Raw genomic sequence first — 24,219 nt, 5'->3', positions numbered from 1 at the left:
GGGAGAGGGTGTGCTGGGGTGGGGGGCGCGCCGCGGGGGCAGGGCCAGGCGGCTTTGCACAGTGGTTCTCAAACCACACTCACTGTGCTCGGAACCCTATTTAAAATGCAAATCCCCAGGCCCCAGTCCAGCAGCTTCTGACCCCAGAAGCCGGGCGCGGGGCCTGGGAGTGTGCATTCTCAGGCGGGCGGTCAGGGCCCACACCCTGAGACACGTGGCACAGATGGTGAGCGTCACACGTGTGAAGCGAGAACCTAGACCTGGCACATACGAGGCCCATGAGCGAAATGCCTCTTCCTTTCCATGGTTAGTGCTAAGCATTTAAATATATCATCATTTAAGTTAATCCCTTACAACCTCATTATCCCTCCCATGGGCTACGGGCAATTGTGTCACCCCAAATTTACAGGCTGATGTCCTAACCCCAGGACCTCAGAATGGGGCTGTATTTGGAGACGGGCTCTTTAAAGAAGTGATTAAGTTAAAATGAGGTCAGAGGGGTAAATCTAATCCAATCTGACCGGTGTCCTTAGAAGAGGTGATCGGACACATGCAGACACAGAGGGACGGCCGTGCGAGGACACAGTAAGGTGAGGGCTGTCTACCAGCCACGGAGAGAGGCCTCAGAGGGACCCACCTTGTCGACATCCTCCTGATCTCAGACTCACAGCTTCCAGAACCGTGAGAATAAACTGCTGATGGTTAAGCTGCCCAATCAGAGAAAAACTGAGAGTGATGTGGCTGAGTGACGCACCTGGCGAGAGACGGGGAGGGATAGCGTGGGACCCACGTCCCCCACTGATGCTCCAAAGCCAGTGCTCCCAGCCACTCTCCTTGAAGGGCTAAATAAGAACATTCTCGTAAAAGGATCTGTCATCCGCCCAAAAGTTCAGGGCTGATCGTCTTTCTTCCGCATCAGAAACATCTAGACTGGACCATCAAGCTGGCCTCGCTGTCCCCCGTTCCCTGGGGTACCCACACAAGACCCTCATCATGTACCCGCCACTCAGAAAAAGAAAACACCTCTAGCTTGCCACAGACTCTACACGGAGGCAAGTCTTTGGTTTAAAAGAAAAAAAAAAATCAAAAGGACCAAGATTTAAATAACAGGAAGTGTTTTGAGGGTTGAAGACCACACGTGCAGGCAGAAGGAGCAGATCGGTCCTACTGTGTTGCTCAGATCGGTCCTACTGTGTTGCTCAGATCGGTCCTACTGTGTTGCTCAGGAGTCCTGCAGCCAGACTCTGGGGCCTCGTGCTCGTCGCAACCACAGCCTGTGGCCCCACGCACACCAGCTAGACAGAGCCACTTCAGTTTAGAAAAAATGTGGCAAACCTGAGGCTGAGACAATGGGACCAGCACAGCACCACTTCAAATGCACTTGTTGGCGGCATTGGTAGCTCGGAGCTCCTGCCGCTGGCCATCTGGCCTGGGCCAGGGTGGGACCAACGGCCAGGAAGGTGGGAAGGGGGAATATGCTGGAGGGAAGGCTCTGCCCGAGGAGGAAGAGACTGGCCTCACAGGGCCGTACCCACTCTAGAGGCTGTAAGGGAGAATGTGACTCCTGCTCTGCCTTACCTCAGCCGCCCACATCTCTCGGCTCATGGTCCCTTCCTCCCTCGACTGACCACAGTTAGGGAAGACTCCTCCCTTTTAAGGAGGCATTTCATACAATGGCACTGGGCCCACCCACATAGCCCAGGACACTCTCTGCATGTCAAGGTCCTCAGTCTTTTGATTTTCGTCCATTTTTAGTTATTAAAATGGTCTCATTCCAGTTAAAAATAAATAAATAGATAAGTAAATATAAAAATAAAGGTGTCCAATCTCACCGACATCACAAAGTCCTTTACCTGGGCGGTGGGTTTCGAACTCCTGCATGCATACACTTCTCTCCCCCCAGGCAGCTCACAGGACTTCTGAGGCTCCCCTGCTGTCCCCGAGACAGGAGGGGTGGGTAGGGCAGGGAAGCTGCATTTCACATCTTCCCAAGAACCCCCCACGGGCCCGAAGGGCTGGGGCAGAAAGTGTGCAAGCAAGGGAGTAACCCGCATTTTCATCAATGAATCTTACTGAGCACCCGCTCTGTGCTAGGCGCTGTTCCAGGCTGTGTCCCAACACAGATTGTCACCGAGCCACCCTTCCCCGGCACACGGGGCCGGGCTGCTCCTGAATTACATGGGCAGCTTGGGAACAGAAATGGCCTCGACTGCAGTCTTTCCAGACTCACTAAATCTAACAGGCCATTACGAATGAAGCTTCTGATACATCAGTCAGGAGACGAAAAGTGACGGGTCTGGTGTTAACCGTAAATCACCCACTTGCGATATAAATATAGAAAGTCATTAGCGTTAACGCCATCTGCAGAAAATGCTACCCAGGAATTCGGTCCTGTACAGTTTGGCTGTGAATACACCATTCTCTACCAAAATAAGACACAGCTCCTGGCCAGAATTAAGTCCTGGCTGAAGGTGAGATACACCCACAGATGACTCTGGTAAAATGGTTCCTGCCCAGTCTTAAAATAAAGGTAAATCAGAAAAACCCAATTGAGCCCCGACATTAATAAAATAACTAACATGAACATAGCACTTTAATATACACGAGCTCATATAATCCTTGTGACGGCCTTACCAGGTCCGTATAGTTTCCATGTGAGGGAACCGGGGCTCTGAGCAGCTAAGTGACATACTTGGGCTCACAGCGCTAGGAAGCAGACGGCCAGGATTTAGTCCCGCCACAAGCCATCATGAGGGACCCAAAGAAGCAAGCAGGACAGTCTCCCCCAAAGCTTGCCCGCACTGCCCACAACGGATACCTGCGGCGCTGCTTTGCCCATGTCGGGGTAACAGAAATACACCCCATTCGATATACATTTTGAAATTTTGTCTAACGTGACCCAGAGCAATGCAAAATACTCTTCCGACTCTTAGCCATGGTTGCAAATCACAGAGAAGGTGAAGCTGAACTGCAGGTTGACTCAGGTGACAGGAGCCTTCCACGTGCTGGACAGTATGCTGAGGCCACAGGGAAGACACACCCAGCTCATGCCCTGGTCATGCTCCCCTCCTTGGAGATGCTGCAGCCCAGAGGCACTGGCACCACCTCCCTCTAAGTTATGGGCTCCACAGGTTAAAAAAGGCCAGCCCCATGCGCTCTGGCCACCTAGACAAAGAGCTTGTACAACAACCTGGCAAAGAAGGGCTCCCAGAGGAGCTGATGCCTGGGGCTGAGCCAAGAGACAGCAAATAGAAGGGGTGGAGCCTGGAAGGACACATTTGGAGGATGGCAACGGTCCAACCCAGCTGGAACGCAGGATGGATATGGGGCGAGAGGCCACAGTGGCCCAAGGCCCAGGCTGGGAGCTGGAGCATCTGTCAGCCAGCGCCAGCCAATTTCAACGTGCGTGGGGAAGGGAAAGGAGCAAGTGCGCTATTCAAAACAGAGTAAGTGTCAAGTGACACTGCCTCGATTCTCCCCAAAAGGAGAAATCGCACATCTCATACATGCATCAGAGCTGCTGCTAGGGAGGGCAGTGAGCCCCTCACACAGGCTCCCCCGGCTTCGAGCCAGCCGCTCACTCATCCTCCCCAGTGACCTCACCCTGGCCCAGTGAGCCCGCCAGGGCAGGCAGCCTTACCTCACAGTACAGGTGAAGACGCAGAGGCTCGGGGCGCCGAGGAGGGCCAGCATACACCTCGTTTGCTAACTCCCAACCTAAGAGTCCAGCCGCCTCCACCGGACCCAATCTCCAACCCCCAAAGAATGACTGGTCGACGTTTTAAAAGCAGGATCCAATCAACCACAGAGTTCCCGCCATCTGCTTAAGCACCCAGGATGATATGCCAACCTCCTTCACACGCGCCGAAGCCACCTCCCACCTTCCCAGCGCTGTGCTGGGGCTGACCCGCCAGCATTCACTTGCAGCCCCTTGGCCAGTGACCCCATGAGGCAGGGGGACCCCCTCCACAATTACTTTGAGAAGCAACGTCAAGAGAATGTGGCTGACTTAATTATCCTTTACACCCCACTGAGCAAGACCAGCAGGGCCCGGGCCCTCCAGGACGACCTGCCGCCTCGGCTTTATCCATCCAGAACGTGTTCAGGAAGCACCTAGCAGGCCATCGGTACCCGGACGGAGGCCAGATGACGGCCCATGGCAAACAGCCTGCCAGCTCGGGGCCCTCTGCATCCTCCAGGGCCTGGCGTGCAGGCAAACAGACTGCTCTGCAGCAGGTTAAAGGTCACTGCAACAACCTGCTTCCCTAGGGAGCTTTCAAGATCCCCAACTGCTTCATCATTCCCCAGCCACCGCCCCCACAGAGCGGGAAAAGGCCAGTCAGGGCTCACCTGTAAGAACCCGGACTGCGGTCCCACACAGGCACTAATAGCCCCAGTTTAGCGAGAGAGCAGGAGCCTGGGGCAGGGAGTGTGAGTCAGCCAGGTGGCACCTGAGCAGATGCTCCGGGCCCTCCTCCCAGCTGGAGCAGATGTTAACCACACGTGCAGTTCCAGCGCTCCACACCCTGAAGCCACGCACTATGTATGTTAGGAAGGGGCCGCTCTGCAGGGACAGCCCAGAAGAAGCATCATGGTGGCCCTGGGCCCAGTGCTGGGAACTGAGGCCTAGTCAGCCGGACGCTGGCAAGAAGTGTGGCTGGGACCGGCTCTGAGCAGCCCTCGGCGGAGGCAGGTGCAGGGAAAGGCCCAGAAGCATGGGACCCCAGGCTCCTTGCGAGACAGGCATGCCAGCACGCGGGACCCCGCACCAAGCCTGCATGGCTGCCTGACAGCCAAGACCGTGGACAGGGGGGACAGGTCGCCTCTGAATCCCGGTGTCCTCATCTGTCAAACAATTATGGCCCCAAAGAAAAAACTCCTGAGAAACGTGATTATAGCAGCTAATGGGTTAAAAGCGCTCAGAGTCCAACCCAACAGCCCTCCCTACACACACATACACACCAGAACAAACAACGGCCCAGGCAGTTTGCTCACTAGCCACGCCAAGACGATAAAGAACTCGATTTTCACCAAAGGTCAGTGAAGGCAGGTAAGGCACGACCAGGAGCTATTTCTTCACCTTCCCTGGGCACGATCCCCAAAATGCAGGCCGGAAACCAGCGGCCCTATCAGCATCCCAAAGCTGAATTCAGCGATTTCCGAGAAGGGCCGAGTGGCTGTCCCTAACGGGAGCAAACTGAGGCCCACGGGCAGTGACTTTCTTCTCAAGGTCAGGAAGCAGGCAGACCCGCAGAACCCAGACCAGACTCCAGACCTGACTCCGGAACGTTCCACCCCAGCCCAGAGAAAGGTAGTCACGGCCGGCCGGAGCCAGACCGAGGAGGAAATTCCGAATGACAGGCCGGGCACGTATAGTGCTGTCGTCATGGCAACTGAAGCCTTAACAACTTTGGCATTTCCACAACCTTTGATTGATCCAGTTCTCAAAATTAACATTACAATGAAACAGTATTTGCATTCGATTTATTTTAATTGGCTTTTACAGAAGTCTTGGTTTCGTAATGACAACAAGGTGCGTGAGTTCTAGAGTTGGACCCTTAAAACGGCGAGATGAAAGCTAATAATTTAAATCTCCCTGTTTGGAAGAATTCTTCACTGCCTTTCTGCAGGTACGTTTTGCTTCATTCCCCCCCCCGCCCCACCCCCTTGAAGACAGCAGGACCTTTCTTGCATGTTGAAATTCATCTTTTAGACTTTGTTCTTACATCGCATTTTAAAAGTAAAGATTAGAATGCTTCTGGCGCGTGAGTTCAAGGTGTGTGAAGTACCTATGAATTCCAGGAGGGCAGAGGTTTTGTTTCTTGGAGGTAACCAGTGCCCAGGAGGAAGCCTGGCATACAGCAGGCACTCAGTGACTGTTTGTCAAGTGGACGAATGTGGCCTCACACCTGAGATAAACTGTGCGCAGCACGGACGAAAGTGTCAGTGATTCAGCTGCTACTAGTTCACCATAAGCGAGGCGTGGTTCGTGTGTAGAGAAGGTGCTGCCCTTCTGGACCAGTAAGGATACGGGGTGCAGGTGGGAGGGGAGGGACCTCACCTGGGAGCCAACACCTGTAACTGCCTCGGCAAATCCACTGAACATCCGTCTACCGCAAGGGCCAACTGGGCCTGATGCAAAGGCCAGCACGGAACAGAGGTGTGGACAGGAAAGTGCTCTATCTCTACCTACTGGGAAGAAAGACATTTTTTAAAATGCCATTCATTCCCCCCCGCCGTGAGGTTCTCTAACAGACAGTGGAGAACAGGTGTCCGGGGTGCACGCAGGGAAAAGGCGTCCACTGGCAAGAGCAGCTCTGCTCGCTTCTTGAAGGATGCGTGGGTGCTCGCCAGGTGGGGCGGGGGGCAGTTCGGCGAGTCCCAGCAGAAGGAACAGCACGTGTAAAGGCCCAGAGGAGCGAAAGGGTGACAGGGAACTGCCAATCGGTGGAGTTCAAGATGTCAGCACGGGGGATGAAGAGTTGGAAGCGGTAAGGCAGGCTTTTCCGGCCACGCTTAGTGTTGGGGCTCTGCTCCTGAAAGCAAAGGTTTCGGAGCCTGGAGCATCGTGAGTGCCACGCTTTGAGAGGGCTCACGGCTGGGGCCGCGTGGGGAATGGGCCTGTGGGAGGACAGGGAGGCGGGTCAGGAGCTGGCCGAAAGCTGACAGTAATGCCGGCAGGTGGCGGTGAACGCGGCACGGGAATGGGAGCGACTGGCGTGGATCCGGGGATCTTAGTCTTGACGACTAACTTAGAGACCAACGTGACTGGACGGAGGGCAAGGACAGCTGGGAGGGGCTAGCACGCCGTGTATCCGAGCAGCAACGGTCTGCCTGGCAGACCTGGGAACACGCAGCATATTTGGTTTGGATATTCCATCCAATAACATAAAACCGAGTGAGCAGGGGCTTAGGCAAGAAGGTTTTCTCTGTGTCCAGGGCTGGGGCAGTGGTTCAAGGATGCCATCAGAAACCCAGAGCCTTTCTCTCCTTTACCGTCCTGACCATGTGCATTTCAGCCTCGTGGTCACAGGCTGGCTGCCCTACTTCCAGAAATTACACCCGTTTTCCAGGCAGAAAGGAGATGAACGGGCCTTCTGTCTTGGGACTTGGACTTTTTATTCGGGAAGGGAGCTGGGCTGAAACAGCAGGCCGGCAGCCTTGAACGGACATCTCACTGGCTAAGACTCACTGGGGTGCCCCGGCTGGAAGGTGAAACCTCGAGCTGTCTAGACTCTGAGTAGAAGGGCCTGTGACTGCTGTGTCCTCCTGTCCAGCTTCCACGTGGCGGGTCCTTTATTTCTGTCCAGTCTTTGATGTCACCTTCTTGTGAGGCCTTCGCTGGCCACCATATTTAAAATTGCATCTCACCCACTCCCTAGCTAACACCCACTCCCCTCTACTAATTGATTTTCCAGTCTTAGCACCTTCTAAGTGCTATGACGTTATACTGCATAACCGACTTGCCTAGTTTACTGTCTGTTGCTCCCAAGCAGAAACATAAGCCCTGAGATGCCAGGATTTTCGCCTGATCCTTCCCCTAGCACAGAGTCTGGCGCATGGTGGTAGCTAAGTGAATAAATGAACGAACGAACGAGAGCTCTGTCAGGGAGCTGCCGATGGGGGAGCACCCTTCCCTACCTGGGGCCTCCCTTTCCAGGCCCAGGTCTCTGAAGACTACTCAACACATGGGCACCGCCCTTAAGAGCCCACAGGAGGGAGGAGAAATGAGACCCACCCGCCTTTGGGAGGCGACTCAGCCAGGCAGGACCAGAACCTGGCAGGTGGCCGGGCCGTGGGAGCCCGAGCAGCAATGTACCAGGAAAACCAGGGTGTCTGAGCAGGCCCAGGAGGCTTCTTGGAGGAGGCAACGTTTGAGCAAGACTGGGAGCTGTGAAGGCTATCGGGGAGGGTGCAAGGAGCCAGAGAGTATCCCAAGCAGGAGGGTTAGTGAGAAACACATGTTCCTCTCCTCAAATGATGGTGCTGAGAATAAAGATGCGTACTCTCTCCCCGACGACCGAAGGACCGAGGCCCAAGATGGGGAGCGCCCTGCAGCCCAGCACCAGCTCCCTCAGAAGGCACGAGCCCCATGTGAAGACACTGCAAGGCCCCGCCCCACCCCGCCCTTCACCCCAACAGAGGTGACCACACTGCCGGCTGAAATCCAGGAGCGGGTTTAAGGGGAACTGCTTGCTAAATATGTGCCCTGATATGAGCCAAGGTGACTGTATTTAAACAAGCGTTTTTAATCTGAACAGGAAGGTTCCCAGGCCGCCCAGCACACAAACAGCCAGTCACTCCCCTGCCTGGCAGGCAGAAAGATGGGGCAGGTCCGAGGATCCAGAGAAATGGGTGAGCAGATTCAAATGCCAACCCATTTCCTCTGTGGGGCCTGGACAATCCACTCTGCTAGCCTCTTCTGTGGGTTGACATCTTGCAGGAGATAAATGAAAACCACAGGTTGACCCCAGGCTGAGAACTCAATTTCCACAAGAGGGGCCATGAAGACCCAACAAGGAAATCTGCTGTTTTAGACAATCATGTCAGAGGTGGGAGGATGTGGACACAAAGAGCTTGATGGTGATGGTGGACAGGGGTGGCGATGATGGCGGTGGTGATGGTGATGATGGTGATGACGGTGATGATGGTGATAGTGATGTTGATGATGATGGTGATGGTGATGGTGATGATGGTGATGGTGATGGTGGTGGTGGTGGTGGTGGTGATGATGATGGTGATGGTGATGATGGTGATGATGGTGATGGTGATGGTGGTGGTGGTGGTGGTGGTGATGATGATGGTGATGGTGATGATGGTGATGATGGTGATGGTGATGGTGGTGGTGGTGGTGGTGGTGATGATGATGGTGATGGTGATGATGGTGATGATGGTGATGGTGATGGTGGTGGTGGTGGTGGTGGTGATGATGATGGTGATGGTGATGATGGTGATGATGGTGATGGTGATGGTGGTGGTGGTGGTGGTGGTGATGATGATGGTGATGGTGATGATGGTGATGATGGTGATGGTGATGGTGGTGGTGGTGGTGGTGGTGATGATGATGGTGATGGTGATGATGGTGATGATGGTGATGGTGATGGTGGTGGTGGTGGTGGTGGTGATGATGATGGTGATGGTGATGATGGTGATGATGGTGATGGTGATGGTGGTGGTGGTGGTGGTGGTGATGATGATGGTGATGGTGATGATGGTGATGATGGTGATGGTGATGGTGGTGGTGGTGGTGGTGGTGATGATGATGGTGATGGTGATGATGGTGATGATGGTGATGGTGATGGTGATGGTGGTGATGGTGGTGAATGGAGGTGATGATGGTGGTGATGGTGATGGTGGTGATGGTGATGGTGGTGAATGGAGGTGGTGATGCCGGTGGTGATGGTCCGTCCATTTAAATAGCACTTTAGAGTTTACAGGAGGTCTAATGGCTGTTTTTACAGCAATCCTGGGAAGGAGGTTTTATCATTCCCACTTCACATGGAGAAGGTGAAGGCGGATGCTGTGTAAGCCTCGGGAAGGGGAACGGGTTAGGAACAGGGTCCCATAAAGGTGCCTTTTCCTGTAAAAAGAACACCGTTCACTATCCATGAGACGGCACCAAGAAGACACCTCCAGTCTGCGGTCCCATGGGAACTGGAGTTCAATGAGGTGGGACATCCACAGGGTGCTTGGGACCTGAGGCTTGTTTTCTTGTTCACGTCGCAGCATCTTGTGTGGCCAGAGGACCGAGCTCGCCCAGCAGACCACGGTGCACACGGAGGCTGGAGTCTGCACTACCAACATCCAGCACCAGGCCACCAACTCCGTGCTACACCCACGTGCAGCCTCTCAGGTTGTGACAAGCCCACGGGGGGTCCCCGCCGGTGGACAAGCTTGTGCAGAATGGGCTGTCCAGCAGCAGGGCGGCAGGAGGCCTCTGCTTACGGCAGACTCGCAGAGGGAGGAAAAAGAGCGGACGTGCCTTCATTGATGAACTAACCGACTGCAAAGAGGCACAGGACAGGAGAGAGGGGTGGGGACGCCCACCACGGGCCCCCCGCTGCGGGTGCTGTGGGCGCCCCGTTTCCATGGGTCTGAGGATGCCGAAAAACTGGATGTAAGGACAAAGAATTCTGCCAGGTGTCTGACAAGACCCAGAAGTGCCAAGAGCTTTCCACACAATTAACCATCAAGTGAACGTCTTTGAAACTATTAAATGGGGAGGGACCCAAGAATAGGCATGGACAGGATTTTTTTAGCATATAAAATGATGGGAAGCAGCCTGATAAAGCACTGTTCTCCATACTGGGAAATGTCTATGAATAAGAACAGCTCATACCCAGCAGTCGCTGTGGCATCTCTCCAGAGAGACCTAGGCCCGCTCACCCCGCAGGACAGCGAGTGTGGCGTAAGCCGGGGGCGGGGCAGCCCACGGGCCCTCCTCAGATCCCGTTGTCTTGGGTCACAAACATGATATAAGCTCCACGAGGGAAGGGCCCAGTGATCTTGTCTGCCATGTAGCCCAGGGCCCAGAGCAGGCTTGGCGTATGCCATATAATTATTGGGTTACACGGGGTATTCGTCATATGCGTTAAAGAGAGCAGTCATAGCTTTGTTAAAAGATTTTGTTCTGGCTGTTTCGGAGACATGTTCCCTCGATGCATTTAAGTGTTCTGGCAGGAAAGGTAGGGTTACACAGCGTTAATAATTAAGCAAACAGAATGGAGGGCAAAATTATGTCAGAAATCACTTATTTAGTAAGTCAACTAAAACATTTGACCTTTGTTTAGAAAAATTCAATTCATACACATAATAAATAGCACATAAGGTGAGGCTTATTCCTTTTCCAGGTCACCTGGGATACCCAGGAACCCACAGGGACACACCCAGTCTCCATGGCTACCTACCTGTTTCCAGTGATAGGACTTCTTTCCTGTCTCTGTATGAAATCCCGCAATAACCTGAGGGCCTGGCTTTTGAAAAAAACAATTTCCGAACACTGGAGCCATACTAATTTTTTTTTAAATATGATTTCCTTACGGTGAAGATCCTGAAATAATTCACCAGATGTGTATGAATTTTGCTGACAGATTTTTTTTCTCAAGATCATAAATACGGACAGCAGACAATTAAAATGTGATTTAAAATAAATTTTGTAATCCAAGAAAGTATAAGCAGGCACTGAGCTAGTAGCAAAGGCAACCTCTGGTTTCGCACATTTTATAGGAATATTATTTGCCTGGAGAGACAGCCCAGTCCCCAAGCATCTCTCTCCTTCATTTACCCCGAAATTAATCTTCTATATTAGCCAATTTCTCTGACGGCTGGCCTCCTTTTCATAACTTTCCACTGCTGACTCAATATCCTGGACTCAGACAGATTAAACCTCTGAAAAACGATGGGTATAACAGCCTAAGAAGCCTTTGGAGGAATGCCACCAGAAGTCAGGACGGCTGTAACAGAGGCTCGGATGGCCCTGCTTACCAGCCGGTAAATAAACAGTCAACCCAACATCAGCCCAAGGTAACCCCAGGTCAGCCCAAGGTCGGCCCAAGGTCAGCTCAAGGTCAACTCGAATTTCAAAGCGGGAGCAGCACAGGGATGAGAGAAAGATCACCCCTAGAAGCCCTCCAACTCGCAGGAGCTGAAGACCAGCAGTCTCACTCCAGGGGCATCATGAAGAAAAGGCAAAGATGGAGAACAGAAAAAGTTGTTTTCAACAAGGGAGCTGAAAAACAGCAGCCCGATAGGCAAACAAGAAGTAGATTATTCCTGGAAGAGGGCCATCTCATGAATACTTGGTGATTAGAAAAAGGGAAGGAAAAGCAAAGACGAAAATGGGGGGGCGGGGGGGTGGGGGCGTGGCACAAGGACATCAAATCACCCCATTAAAACCACCAAAGTTAACACAGCAGGAGCCACGAGGGCTGCTTCCAGGTTAAGAAACAAAGCGAACACCCAAATTCAAGCAAAATAAAAAAGAAACACATTCTAGATCATAAACTTAGTCTATCCTCTGCCATGTTGAAATGATCAATTTCTCGGAAAACACAGCATTTTCTTTATATCCCAGTTAATAGTTACTCGGTACTGAATTTAGATGAGGTTAACAAATGCTAATGATGCATCATGATAAATTTCCATTAATGAAAATTTCATCACAAGTATGGAATTTGTGGGTTCCAGCCAGTCTGACTATAAAGAGTTTGCCAAGCAAATACGGAAGGTAAACAAGGTTATCAGAGGGATGCGTTCTTAGATTCCTTTTAAAACCTTTTTTCCTCCAACCTGCAAAAATAATATGCTCACTGGTAACATTTTAGAATTGAGGGAAATATGAAAAAGCAGGAAAGAAAGCCACTCATGACCCTATCAGACTCAACCACTGTTAGCAGTTTGGTATATTTACTTCCCACTTATTTTCTCTTTTTTCTCTCCCAAACAAAATTGAAATAAAACTGTCTGTATAGTTCTATATCTTGCTTCCCAGACCCATATTGAGGAGAAATGTTTACATTGCTTATTTCCAACCCTTTTAGCAAATACCTACTAGCCTACTAGTAGGCAAATACCTACTAACCTACTAGTACACAAATGTACTCATTTCAAAGAATTCTTAGTAACTCATTATAAAGATCAATTTGAGGTGAAATCTGGTCAGGAGTTTGCATGAATACATATACTTTTGTCTGATAATAATACAATTACTTGTCTTTTACAACACTCGCTAATTCTGACGGCTCTCTAATTCACAAGCGGTCAAAACAAGAAGTTGAGTCCACCGGTTTCTTAGATCGTCAGCGGTAAGACTTCCTAGAAAGAACGGAATCGCCCCATTACGAAGGAGAGCGACATCCTGGACGCTAGTTTTTCTTGCTAGTGCCCTCTTAAAGGAACAGTAAACAGATCCTACCTACCGCACGGGATCTAGAGCCCAGGAAGTTAGCTCAACTGCCAGTCGCCTTCTGTGCCCCCAGAGCAAATGTCCCACTGAAATCTCTCGTCTCTTTTGTACCATGGGCCCATCTTCTTGATCTGATTCCTTAACACGTAGTACCGTTCCCGGCACAGAAGTTAAAAGAAAGTGTTGAGTGGACAGACACACAGAGGAAATACGAGTTCAACCCCCTAACCTGAATATCTTCTGGCCCTACCCCTTCTTTCTAATCTGAACTCCACAGATTTGTTCCTCAATATCATCACTTTCTTCTTCTGAATTATGATGCCAGCTCTACAGTGTTTATGTCTTCTAAGTGGTTCATTTCTTTTGCAGTTTAGCTGTGATGATTCTCTCTGCTTTAGGTCGATGTGCCCTACAACTCAAGGGTACATTTTTAAACATTTGTCCTGAATTGTAGAACTGACAGAATTCAGAATTGAGCTCGATTTGACAAATGAGAATACTGAGCTGTGGAGATAAAAAGCCGCCTACGCTTTTTAAAGCCAGACATTCATAATAGGATGGGGGTCACTTCACCAAACCGTAAAGCCCCGATGGCTTCCAGACCTGCAGTTTCAAGACGTGTGTAAAAAACAAACAAACAAACAAAAAACAAACAAAAAAAAACATCCCAACCAGCAATGAGCACAGAGAGCAACTCTCGTGCACTTCCCTGCCCAGCGTGCGTCCCCGCAAAGCAAGGACTTCGGCCCACACGCCCCAGCTCAGGGGACACAGTGAAGATCTCCTTCCTCTGCCTGTTCTATCTGGGCCCTCGGGGGACTGGACGAGGCCCACACACACTGGTGAGCACGATCTTCTTTACTCAGTCTACTGATTCAAGTGCTAATTTCTTCTCGAGACACCCTCACGGACACACCCATACATAACGCTTTACCAGCTATCTGGGTATCCTTTGGCTCAGTTGAGTTGACACATAAAATTAAACACCATAACTGGGATTTTCCAAGAATCTTCCAGATCATCCTTATGAGGCCACTTTCAGAGTTACATTCCATCATCCACCCACTTGGGTTCCCTATGCTTCCTACCCTGTCTTAACTCTCCTCATTAACCACCACCACCACCACCACCACCACCACCACTATCCCCAACAACAACAGTGCCCTCCACTCTACCTCTGGCAAAAATTCAGCAGAAATGAGCTATGTGATGCAGTGGCTCAAAGGTTGGGGAGCAACGCTGAGACCTGATGATGGTGGTACTGGTGGTGGTGGTGATGGTGACAGTGATGGTGATGATGATGATGATGATGGTGATGGTTGTGATGGTGACGGATGATGGTGATAGTGATGGTGACAGTGGCGGTGATGGTGATGGTGACGGTGGTGGTGGTGGTGATGGTGATAGTGATGGTGGTGATGGTGATGGTGATGATGGTGGTGATGGTGGTGGGGATGGTGGTGGTGATGGTGGTGGTGGTGCTGGTGATGGTGCTGGTGATGGTGATGGTGATGGTGGTGATGGTCGTGGTGGTGATGGTGATGATGGTGACGGTGGTGATGGCGATGATGGTGACGGTGATGATGGTGGTGATGGTGATGGGGATGATGGTGATGGTGGTGATGGTGATGACGGTGGTGGTGGTGATGGTGATGGTGGCGATGGTGGCGGTGATGGCGATGATGGCGATGATGGCGATGATGGTGATGATGGTGGTGATGGTGGTGGGGATGGTGGTGGTGATGGTGGTGGTGGTGCTGGTGATGGTGCTGGTGATGGTGATGGTGATGGTGGTGATGGTCGTGGTGGTGATGGTGATGATGGTGACGGTGGTGATGGCGATGATGGTGACGGTGATGATGGTGGTGATGGTGATGGGGATGATGGTGATGGTGGTGATGGTGATGACGGTGGTGGTGGTGATGGTGATGGTGGCGATGGTGGCGGTGATGGCGATGATGGCGATGATGGCGATGATGGTGATGATGGTGGTGATGGTGGTGGGGATGGTGGTGGTGATGGTGGTGGTGGTGCTGGTGATGGTGCTGGTGATGGTGATGGTGATGGTGGTGATGGTCGTGGTGGTGATGGTGATGATGGTGACGGTGGTGATGGCGATGATGGTGACGGTGATGATGGTGGTGATGGTGATGGGGATGATGGTGATGGTGGTGATGGTGATGACGGTGGTGGTGGTGATGGTGATGGTGGCGATGGTGGCGGTGATGGCGATGATGGCGATGATGGCGATGATGGTGATGATGGTGGTGATGGTGGTGGGGATGGTGGTGGTGATGGTGGTGGTGGTGCTGGTGATGGTGCTGGTGATGGTGATGGTGATGGTGGTGATGGTCGTGGTGGTGATGGTGATGATGGTGACGGTGGTGATGGCGATGATGGTGACGGTGATGATGGTGGTGATGGTGATGGGGATGATGGTGATGGTGGTGATGGTGATGACGGTGGTGGTGGTGATGGTGATGGTGGCGATGGTGGCGGTGATGGCGATGATGGCGATGATGGCGATGATGGTGATGATGGTGGTGATGGTGGTGGGGATGGTGGTGGTGATGGTGGTGGTGGTGCTGGTGATGGTGCTGGTGATGGTGATGGTGATGGTGGTGATGGTCGTGGTGGTGATGGTGATGATGGTGACGGTGGTGATGGCGATGATGGTGACGGTGATGATGGTGGTGATGGTGATGGGGATGATGGTGATGGTGGTGATGGTGATGACGGTGGTGGTGGTGATGGTGATGGTGGCGATGGTGGCGGTGATGGCGATGATGGCGATGATGGCGATGATGGTGATGATGGTGGTGATGGTGGTGGGGATGGTGGTGGTGATGGTGGTGGTGGTGCTGGTGATGGTGCTGGTGATGGTGATGGTGATGGTGGTGATGGTCGTGGTGGTGATGGTGATGATGGTGACGGTGGTGATGGCGATGATGGTGACGGTGATGATGGTGGTGATGGTGATGGGGATGATGGTGATGGTGGTGATGGTGATGACGGTGGTGGTGGTGATGGTGATGGTGGCGATGGTGGCGGTGATGGCGATGATGGCGATGATGGCGATGATGGTGATGATGGTGGTGATGGTGGTGGGGATGGTGGTGGTGATGGTGGTGGTGGTGCTGGTGATGGTGCTGGTGATGGTGATGGTGATGGTGGTGATGGTCGTGGTGGTGATGGTGATGATGGTGACGGTGGTGATGGCGATGATGGTGACGGTGATGATGGTGGTGATGGTGATGGGGATGATGGTGATGGTGGTGATGGTGATGACGGTGGTGGTGGTGATGGTGATGGTGGCGATGGTGGCGGTGATGGCGATGATGGCGATGATGGCGATGATGGTGGTGATGGTGATGGTGGTAGTGATGGTGATGATGGTGATGGTGATGGTGATGATGGTGGGGATGGGGATGGTGATGATGGTGGTGGTGGTGGTCGTGATGGTGATGGTGGTGATGGTGGCGGTGATGGTGAAGATGAGAATGAGGATGAGAATGAATTGTGCTTGTACTAGGAAGCCAGTAATTGGCTTAGGACAAGACACAGAGGAAAGGAGCTATGGGCACAGTGAGACCTTTGCACTGCTTGGGGGTCCCTGGCCAAGAGAATCTGGAATTCCTTACCCGTGCTACATCTCCCCTCCCCTCTATTCCCACCAACAATGGTGAAAATTACTCCCCAAAGCATAAGCATTCACCTTCCAGCTAGCTCCGACCATATTGCTTTTAGGTGAGGTGAGAGCATATCACCAAGAACATACGCGCACTAAAGCAGCGATTCTTTATCCAGGCTTCAGAGAGAAAGGAAAAGTACGCCACAGAGAATAAGAATGCGTCATACGTGCCAAAGGTCCAGCATGAAGGAAAGCTGGGCCTTAGCATCTGTCTGAGGCCTTTTTCTACTTTTACTTACTAGGAAGAAGGAAGACACCCAAAGAAGCCATAGCAGCTGCCACATTTTGTCTCCCATCCCTGGTAGCTGATACAGACTGTCCAAGCTGCATCACCAAGCATGCAATTGGCACTGCACAACTGAAGGATTTTTAATAAAGCCTTGTTCCTGCCACTGCCACCCCACGCTTCGGCAACGGGCGAGGGGAGAAGGCGGCGGGGTGGGGGCAGGGGGAGCCACCAGTCCTGCCCGCCCACAGCCCTGCCTTAGCCTCACATTGGGGCCGGCTTTTCTGGATATCCCACACTCACTCTGCCGGGACTGACTCTCCAGCCACACGCATAAACACAGAAAACTGTACGACATTGGGAAGGGTTTTTTGAGACCCAAGTGATTGATTTTGAGAGGCTCTCGCTGCCCTCCAAAAATGGATTACAGCACGGCAAAGGGAAAGGACGGGAGTGGCAGGGAAGGGTGGGGCACTGCAGTCCATTCCGTTTTCTGGAAACGTCTGTTAAATGCACAGGAAGGAAGCAGAGACCTGAGCATTTTGCTGCTGGGAGAAAAACACCGTGATCTCTACACACCACTGCACAGAATCGTAATTCTGCCAACATTCCCAGGAGTCCTGTCAACCCCTGGCACACCAGCACACACACATCCAAACTGCATAAATGCGTGCCAAGCGCTCACGGGGGGCAGGGGTCAAAGGGTGCATACCTCGTTATGTCTGAGGAACAAACTGCAAACCACTTTGTGCAGCCTTCAAGTTCAGGGTCACCATCAAGGACCCCAAGAGATGGTCCTCAGAAGACGTGAGCCAGGACAATCCAAAATGGCAGCTCCCCAAACTCCAAATCACAACCCTCACCAGCTCCCCTCCAGGAGCCTTCACGCACACATTCACAGGCCCTCACAACAGATGCCACGCTTCTGCAGTCTGAGTCAAATATGCCTAATAAACCTGAATTTAGCGGAAAAGGCACTGCTCCCCAAGAACATAAGTAGCAACAGCAGTCACCACCATTTACTGCAGACATGTGAGCAGCCAGACTCAACTGGATGCTCTACCTCCAGGTCTCAGGTGATGGTCTGAGGTGGGCCTAGAACCCTCTTCCCACCTGAGCAAACCCAGGCTCGGAAAGCATCACCTAGCCAATAAACGCAAGAGCAGAGATGAACTCAAACCCAAGTCTCCCTGGCCCCCTCCTGGTTTTCCCCCGGGATATCTAACAAAACAGGGTCTAATAACCCTGAACCTTCAGGAAGAAACAAGACACTCGTACTGTCCACGGAGAAAGTTCTCTGCATCAGTGAAACTGAGACCACGCGTGATCTGGGGTCTACACGCCAGACCCAGAACCGCCTGTACGCATCGGGTACCCGATTTCTGTCCCTCGGGTTGCACATCCGTAAAATGCTACTTTTTTCAAAGAAAGAAATGATGCAACAAGAGAAATTCTGAAATACGCGAGGCCTGGAAGTGCACTCACCCTCCAGCCCAAGGCCCCGCCTCCGTCAGGAGACTGCGCATGCGCACACTTACACGGAGCCACTTCCACTGGTCAGTTGCAAGGCAGGGACTGGGGCGGATGAAGGTGTGTCATGCACCACTCACACCCTAAGAGGAGGTTACATTGCTTGGGAGGCAGTGACAGGAAAAAGTGAACATCAGCCCATAAAAAGCTCCAGAAGGAAATATCCTTACTACCAGATAGAAGCCGAGGGGTGAGCCACTCGGTTGAATTCTTGCTGCTGCTTCTTTCTGCCCATGGCTTTGGGCTGCTTACTTTGCTCTGGGCATCCTTGAATTTTTTCATTTGCAAATGGGTTCAATCCCATTCGCCCGAGGCGATCTTGCTGAAACGAGATAATGTACGTAGCAGGCCCCACATCGCAATTACACGCTCCGCCCTCTGAATTCCCACACTGCTGGATGCTCGGGAGTTCACAAAAGAACCGCGAGCGAACCCAACCTGAGAGGGGCCAGCAGGCCTGGGCGTCTGCAGGTGCCCAGTGCCTGGCTAGGGGAGGACGAGGGGCCCGGAAGACCAAACACTGAGTGAAAGGACTCTGCACCCCACCCCTGCCCCAGAGGACAAACAGCCCTCCACTCCACCAGTGCTGAGGGAGTGATCAGTTCTAACTGGGGACTCGTGGACTATGAGGCCGTGGAGCCCAGTCTATACGAGGAGAGGTAGGAAGGAAGGACAATCTAGAGACAGCCAGTTGGTGGTTGCCTGGGGCTGAGGGTGGGAACAGACAAGAACAACAAATGTGCACACCGGAGCTTTTGCGGGAGACGGACATGTTCTAAAACTGCATTGTGGTGACGGCTGCACACCTCCGTGCATTTACTGAAAAGTACTGAATCGTGCACTTACGATGGGTACACTTCACAGTATATAAATCATATCTCAATAAAGCTGTTGGTTAAAACAAAATTTTTTCAAGGATGAGTAGGAGTTTAGCAGATAAAGAAGTCAGGGTGGGAAAGAAGAAAGGCAGGCCCTGGAACAACCCAGCCCCACAGTCCCACCTGCAACCACTGTCCCCACTCCCTCCCAGAGGTCACTTTAGACCATGAATCTCCCAGAGGCCCCTGGCCCTAGGCCAGGGAAGGAAGTCGCTCCCCTCTGCTGCACCTGTCATGCTCCCCGGGGCCTGCCTGATGCTCTCACCACCCCAAGGCCAAGATCGCTGTCACCTGGGGCAGGGATGAGGCTATGTCCAGCTTTCCGAGAGCCGGCTCGGAGCAAGGCGCACAGCAGGTCTTCAGAGGAGCACTTACTGGGGAAGAGAATGAACCTGGGGGGCGGGGCGGGGTGGAGAGCGAGATGACGAAACCCGTTTTAAACACTGACCTGACCACAGCATGACAGCAGGGAAGGAACCGGAAGCCCCGCTACGGGCTAAGGGATGAGAGGCTTTGCTCCTGGGAAGAGGAGGCATGGGGATGGGCCGGAGCGGGAGGGGCTGGGCAAACGAGAACTGATGGGAACTGACCGACGAGGTGGGTGGAAAAAGAGAGGAAAGAGCACAAAACCACTCCTGGGATTTCTAGCTGTAACAAACGACTAGATGAGAGTCATCTGCCGTAGCAGGTAGCAGATGGGTTTCCGTGCCGGGGCGGGGGCGGGAGCAGGGCTCTGCCTGATGTGTTCTGGAAGACAGCACTGGGTCTGAGCGTTGGGAGAGCTCAGGCTGCTCACCTGTCAATGCATCTGGCATGGTGCCTGACTCAGGGGACAAGGGGAGATTTCGGTTAGAGCATCAGGGTATGGAGGCAATCAGGGAAGACTTCCACGAGGGGAACCACGCACCCCCAAAGACTTCTTCCTGTCTTCAGGATCACGGCAGCTCTATCCGTGGCATAAGCACTTAACAATCCTAAGTGTTTCTTAGCCAGAGTCAGAGACCCATCCCTTGCTCCTCAGACTTCTCATCTAATGAGGCGGGAGGGGCTGATGCCGGCACCCCTACCCCAGTCTCCTGGCTTCCTGCCACCGGGGTTGCATCTGAGTGCTAAGAAGAAACGAATACCCCAAAAACAGCGGTGGATTAGCAAGCGTGGGGAGTACGCTTGGCTTATAAAGGAACGTGAAAAATGACCCAAGAAGGCATCTTTGCTACCCTGATGCAGGCAGGGGAGGGATGCCACAGGAAGAGAGCCTGAGCGCTCTTGGAAGGTGTCTTTAGTTAGTCATGCCTCATAAATGCAGAGCTACGAAGCTTTGCCTTGGAAATTCAATTATATTTGAAATGACATGGCCAAGGTATGGCTCTCTTAAAGGATTTACTGCGCTTTTCAGATGATAAAAAAAAAAAAAATTCTTTAGATTCAGACCTTGCTCATCAGTGCCTAAGAAATGATCCACCTGTCAAACTGTATTTATTGATTACCTGAAATGATTCCATTAAAACCCGTGGTGCTAGATTCCAACCTCTTCGTGTGGTGAAAAGTGATTTGAAAGAAACATTTTCCCCCATAGGGCAAGTAGCACCAAGAGAGGCCCCCTAAGCCCACTCTGCTATCTCCATATACAATTATCCTCTGTCATCCCCTAATTAGAAACCCAACCCAAAGGGTCACATGAGATGAGCAGGTGCACAGCCTTACATGTGGGCATAAAAACACTAAAGAAACCCAATGAGACAGTGGGAGAATGGTCACAATTAAAGTCTATAGTGCCTCTTCCCCAAGCACAATGACATCAGGTGCTACATACTAGCAAAAGACACATAATCCCCCATCAAGTCTGGGCTGGCAACTCATAAATTGGAAGCATAATCCCACAACAAACAAGCATAATTTAGGGCTGACTGGAATGCTAAATTCTAATACAAACCTGCTCCCAATCTAGATAACATGTCAGCTGCCAAGTAGCCTACCCTTTGGTGCCAAATAAACTCTGGGGCTCCTGATTAGTATCCCGGATTATTGCTGGTTCGTAAATTGGTGCTTATGAACTTGGCACTTTACCTAACTCATGACTGGCAATACAAGGCCTTAGAACAAGTCTGGAAGAAGGACCAGAGAAGTAATGGGAACACAGACTGCCCCAGGCATGAACACTCAACATGGTATTTTATGTGAATGGAAGCCCTTGGAACTGTGCTCATGAGGCCCTGTAAGCAGTGGGCACAGCCCCCAAAGCAAGTACTACCACTTCACCTGGATGAAAATTCACAGGAGCTCCAGGTAGAAATGAAGCTAGGTAAGTTAGAGGCTCCATCTCGGGCGTGTGCGCCAGGGGAGTCCACTCCTGTCCTTGTATTTCTCATTCGACACAGCCCTGTGGCCAGAAGGGAGCATTTAGATAAATTCTGAAGGAATCTGTGCAAGTTCTTTATTTCTCTGAGAGTCCCTCTCTAGGAGGGCTTGTTGGAAATGAATGGATCGTCGGCTAGAGTTTGGGCAAATCTCTGTTCTTCTGGGGTTCTTCTGGGCACCTGATTCCCAAGGCCAAGTCTCCCAAATTATCGCATGTTGACATCTATTTTCCACCTTACACAAAGCATAAGAGTGGAACCCAAAGGGAGCAGGCAAGGCTAGATCTCGGCACTATATCCCACAGCGAACGAGAGGCAGAGCCCCGGGGCCAGCGAGAAGCTGGCACATTATCCAATAAAACCTCAAGAGCTCAGTAATTACAGGCACTTTCAAAAGTGAAACAGAAATAGATCTAGGACCAAAACACTGGTTTGCTTGAGACAAAGAGCTGGTTTTAACTAGGTGGGAGGAAAAAAAAAAAAACAGCCTTTGGTCTGTCTTTTGAGAAAGCCAGACGGATTTTTTTTAAATATCATTATTGAGTCCAATTACAGGGAAGAGAGTAGGATTCAGATGAAAAGCCCTTGCTCCTCTAGGGTATAAAATCATTTTATGAAATAGGCTACATTCTAAGTGTGCCCTTGCCATCAAATCCGAATGAAAACTTAGCTTATTCGGTTCCCCCAGCCCGCCATCACTGCAGAGATCTCAGGGCTCCTGTCCTGCTGGAAGACAAACCAGAGCTTTCTGCTCCTGTGTCCTAAAGCATGCAGAGTATTCCAGCTCCCCCGAGACCACCAGCGGGAGCACGTGACACTTGGAAAGCAGCCTGGCCCACCCCAGCCCCTGCCCATTCCATGCCAGCTCCATTTTGAGAGCCTCATGCACCTGTGAGGTCAGCTGCTCCCCTGGGTAAAGATTATTTGTTGTTCGGACTGGGAAGAGTCCTGAGATGAAGAAACCACAGAGATAGAGGGAAGGAACCACTGGCTCTGGCAGAAGGTGGCAGAGCAGCCAGGGCCAGCTGGCCCTGCTGGGTCTGAGCAAGCGCGATGGGGCCGTTGGCAGGATTCTCTCCAAAAGCGCACCGTGGCTAAGAGCTGTGTGCACGTTCGCTGCAGTTCAATGTTACGAGTAGGTTTCAACACTAAATATTTTAAAAACTAAGGTGTGGGACTAGGAGGCAGGATTGCAGGCAGACGCTCAGCCTCCGGCAAGAGGCTGACTGAAGGAAGCAGGCTGGGAGGGGTGGGTGGGGTCGCAGGGTGTCCAATGCGGAGGCCCAAGGCAGGACTCTGTCCTGGCAAACGCCTTCCTCTAGGGGGAACATGTACTGGCCCGGAGCAAAGGGGGCGGCCTTCCGCGTGACCAGGCCCAGTCAGGATGCCGCGGGAGCCCAAGATTTGTCCCTGCGGGGAGCGCCACGTTCACACCTTGGCTCTCAGATTCTTCGAACTGCGAGCTCGGAGACGAGGCACTTGTTGAGCGAAAGGGCTTCCTGACCCCCGCAGCCGCTGCCTTGGCCGGGAGAGGGGCACCAGCTCCCGCGCGGGAGCCTTCGGGATGGAGAAGGGTGGGAGCTGCGCGCTCCCGCGCACCCCAGTTGCGGCCGCCCGGGAGGTGCGGCGAGGAGGCGGGGCCCAGCAGCCGAAACTTTCTCGAATCTGGGTGCTTCGCGGTTAAGTTAGGGCCGAGAGAGAGGCACGAAACACGCGTAGGGGGCGGAATGTAAGAGCCCCACCCACGATAAAGAAAAAAACCCTATTTTTTAAAAAACAGACTCCAACACAATGAACGTAGCACATACCGTGTGCCAGGAGCTTGGTCAAGAGCTGTGTTTAGTACGTCCTCATTATAGCTGTCACGACAGACCTCGAGGGGGAAACTGTCCCCATTTGATAGAGAAGCAAATCGCGACCGGGCAAGGTGGAGCGTCTGGTCCAGATCACAGTGCGGGTCTCGGAGATGCCGGGGCTCCTACCTCGGGAACAGGGCTCTGTCCGTCGCCCCTCCGCCCGCGGAGGAAGGAGCGGATGGCCGACCTCTGGACCCTCTCCCCAGGCCAGAGCGAAAATGCGACCCACGTGGGCCGCGCGGACCTGCCCTCCGCCCCCTCCCCGCAGGGCTAGCCCGGGTTGTCCCCGAGGCCCGCGCTAGCCCCCGGAGATCCCAACTGTTCCCCCGGGCTCTGGAGCTCCTCACTGTGCGGGCCGTTGGCAACCCGGGCTCCGCACGCCGGGCTGGACCGCCCACGCCCACCCCGTCACTCCCGTCCCACGCACAGCCGCTCACACTGGACACCCGCCCGGCACCGGTCCCCACCAGCAACTGCGCTCCGACACACAGTCCCACAAACGCAGCCAAAATCTGCACACGCGGATCCCCTCGAGTACGCGCAATTCCAGGGCACACCACAGTCCTCACCCGCAACTCCCCAGCACGGAGAAACGGAGGCACCCCCTCCCCACACACACGCACGCACGCACATACACACACACGCACACAAACACACACGCAGAGAGCTCGATCGCAGCGGACGCTGGTGCACACGCCCGCGCTCCCCGCAGCTCCGCAGCCCGCCCCTTCCCTACCTGCTCCGGCGCAGGACGCGGGCCACCGGCTTCCCGAGCCC

At 52.7% G+C, this 24,219-nt stretch overlaps 1 protein-coding gene across 2 annotated transcripts in view; it reads right to left on the bottom strand.

Annotated features, from left to right (window-relative positions):
- The window catches only part of HPCAL1 (hippocalcin like 1), an 88,411-nt gene that overhangs the window by 63,708 nt on the left and 484 nt on the right, over window positions 1-24,219 (bottom strand). Inside the window, exon 1 of one of the 2 annotated variants that reach the window (XM_006910230.3) lies at window positions 24,179-24,219. The exons of the other annotated variant lie outside the window; for it this stretch is intronic. The gene's annotated coding sequence lies outside the window, so the exon portion shown is untranslated. The remainder of the gene's footprint in view (window positions 1-24,178) is intronic. 2 annotated transcript variants of the gene reach the window in all.

This window comes from Pteropus alecto, unplaced genomic scaffold (genome assembly GCF_000325575.1).
Source record: "Pteropus alecto unplaced genomic scaffold, ASM32557v1 scaffold61, whole genome shotgun sequence".
In the NCBI taxonomy this organism is placed as follows: Eukaryota; Metazoa; Chordata; class Mammalia; order Chiroptera; family Pteropodidae; genus Pteropus; species Pteropus alecto.
This window is presented reverse-complemented; position numbering and strand designations above follow the sequence as displayed.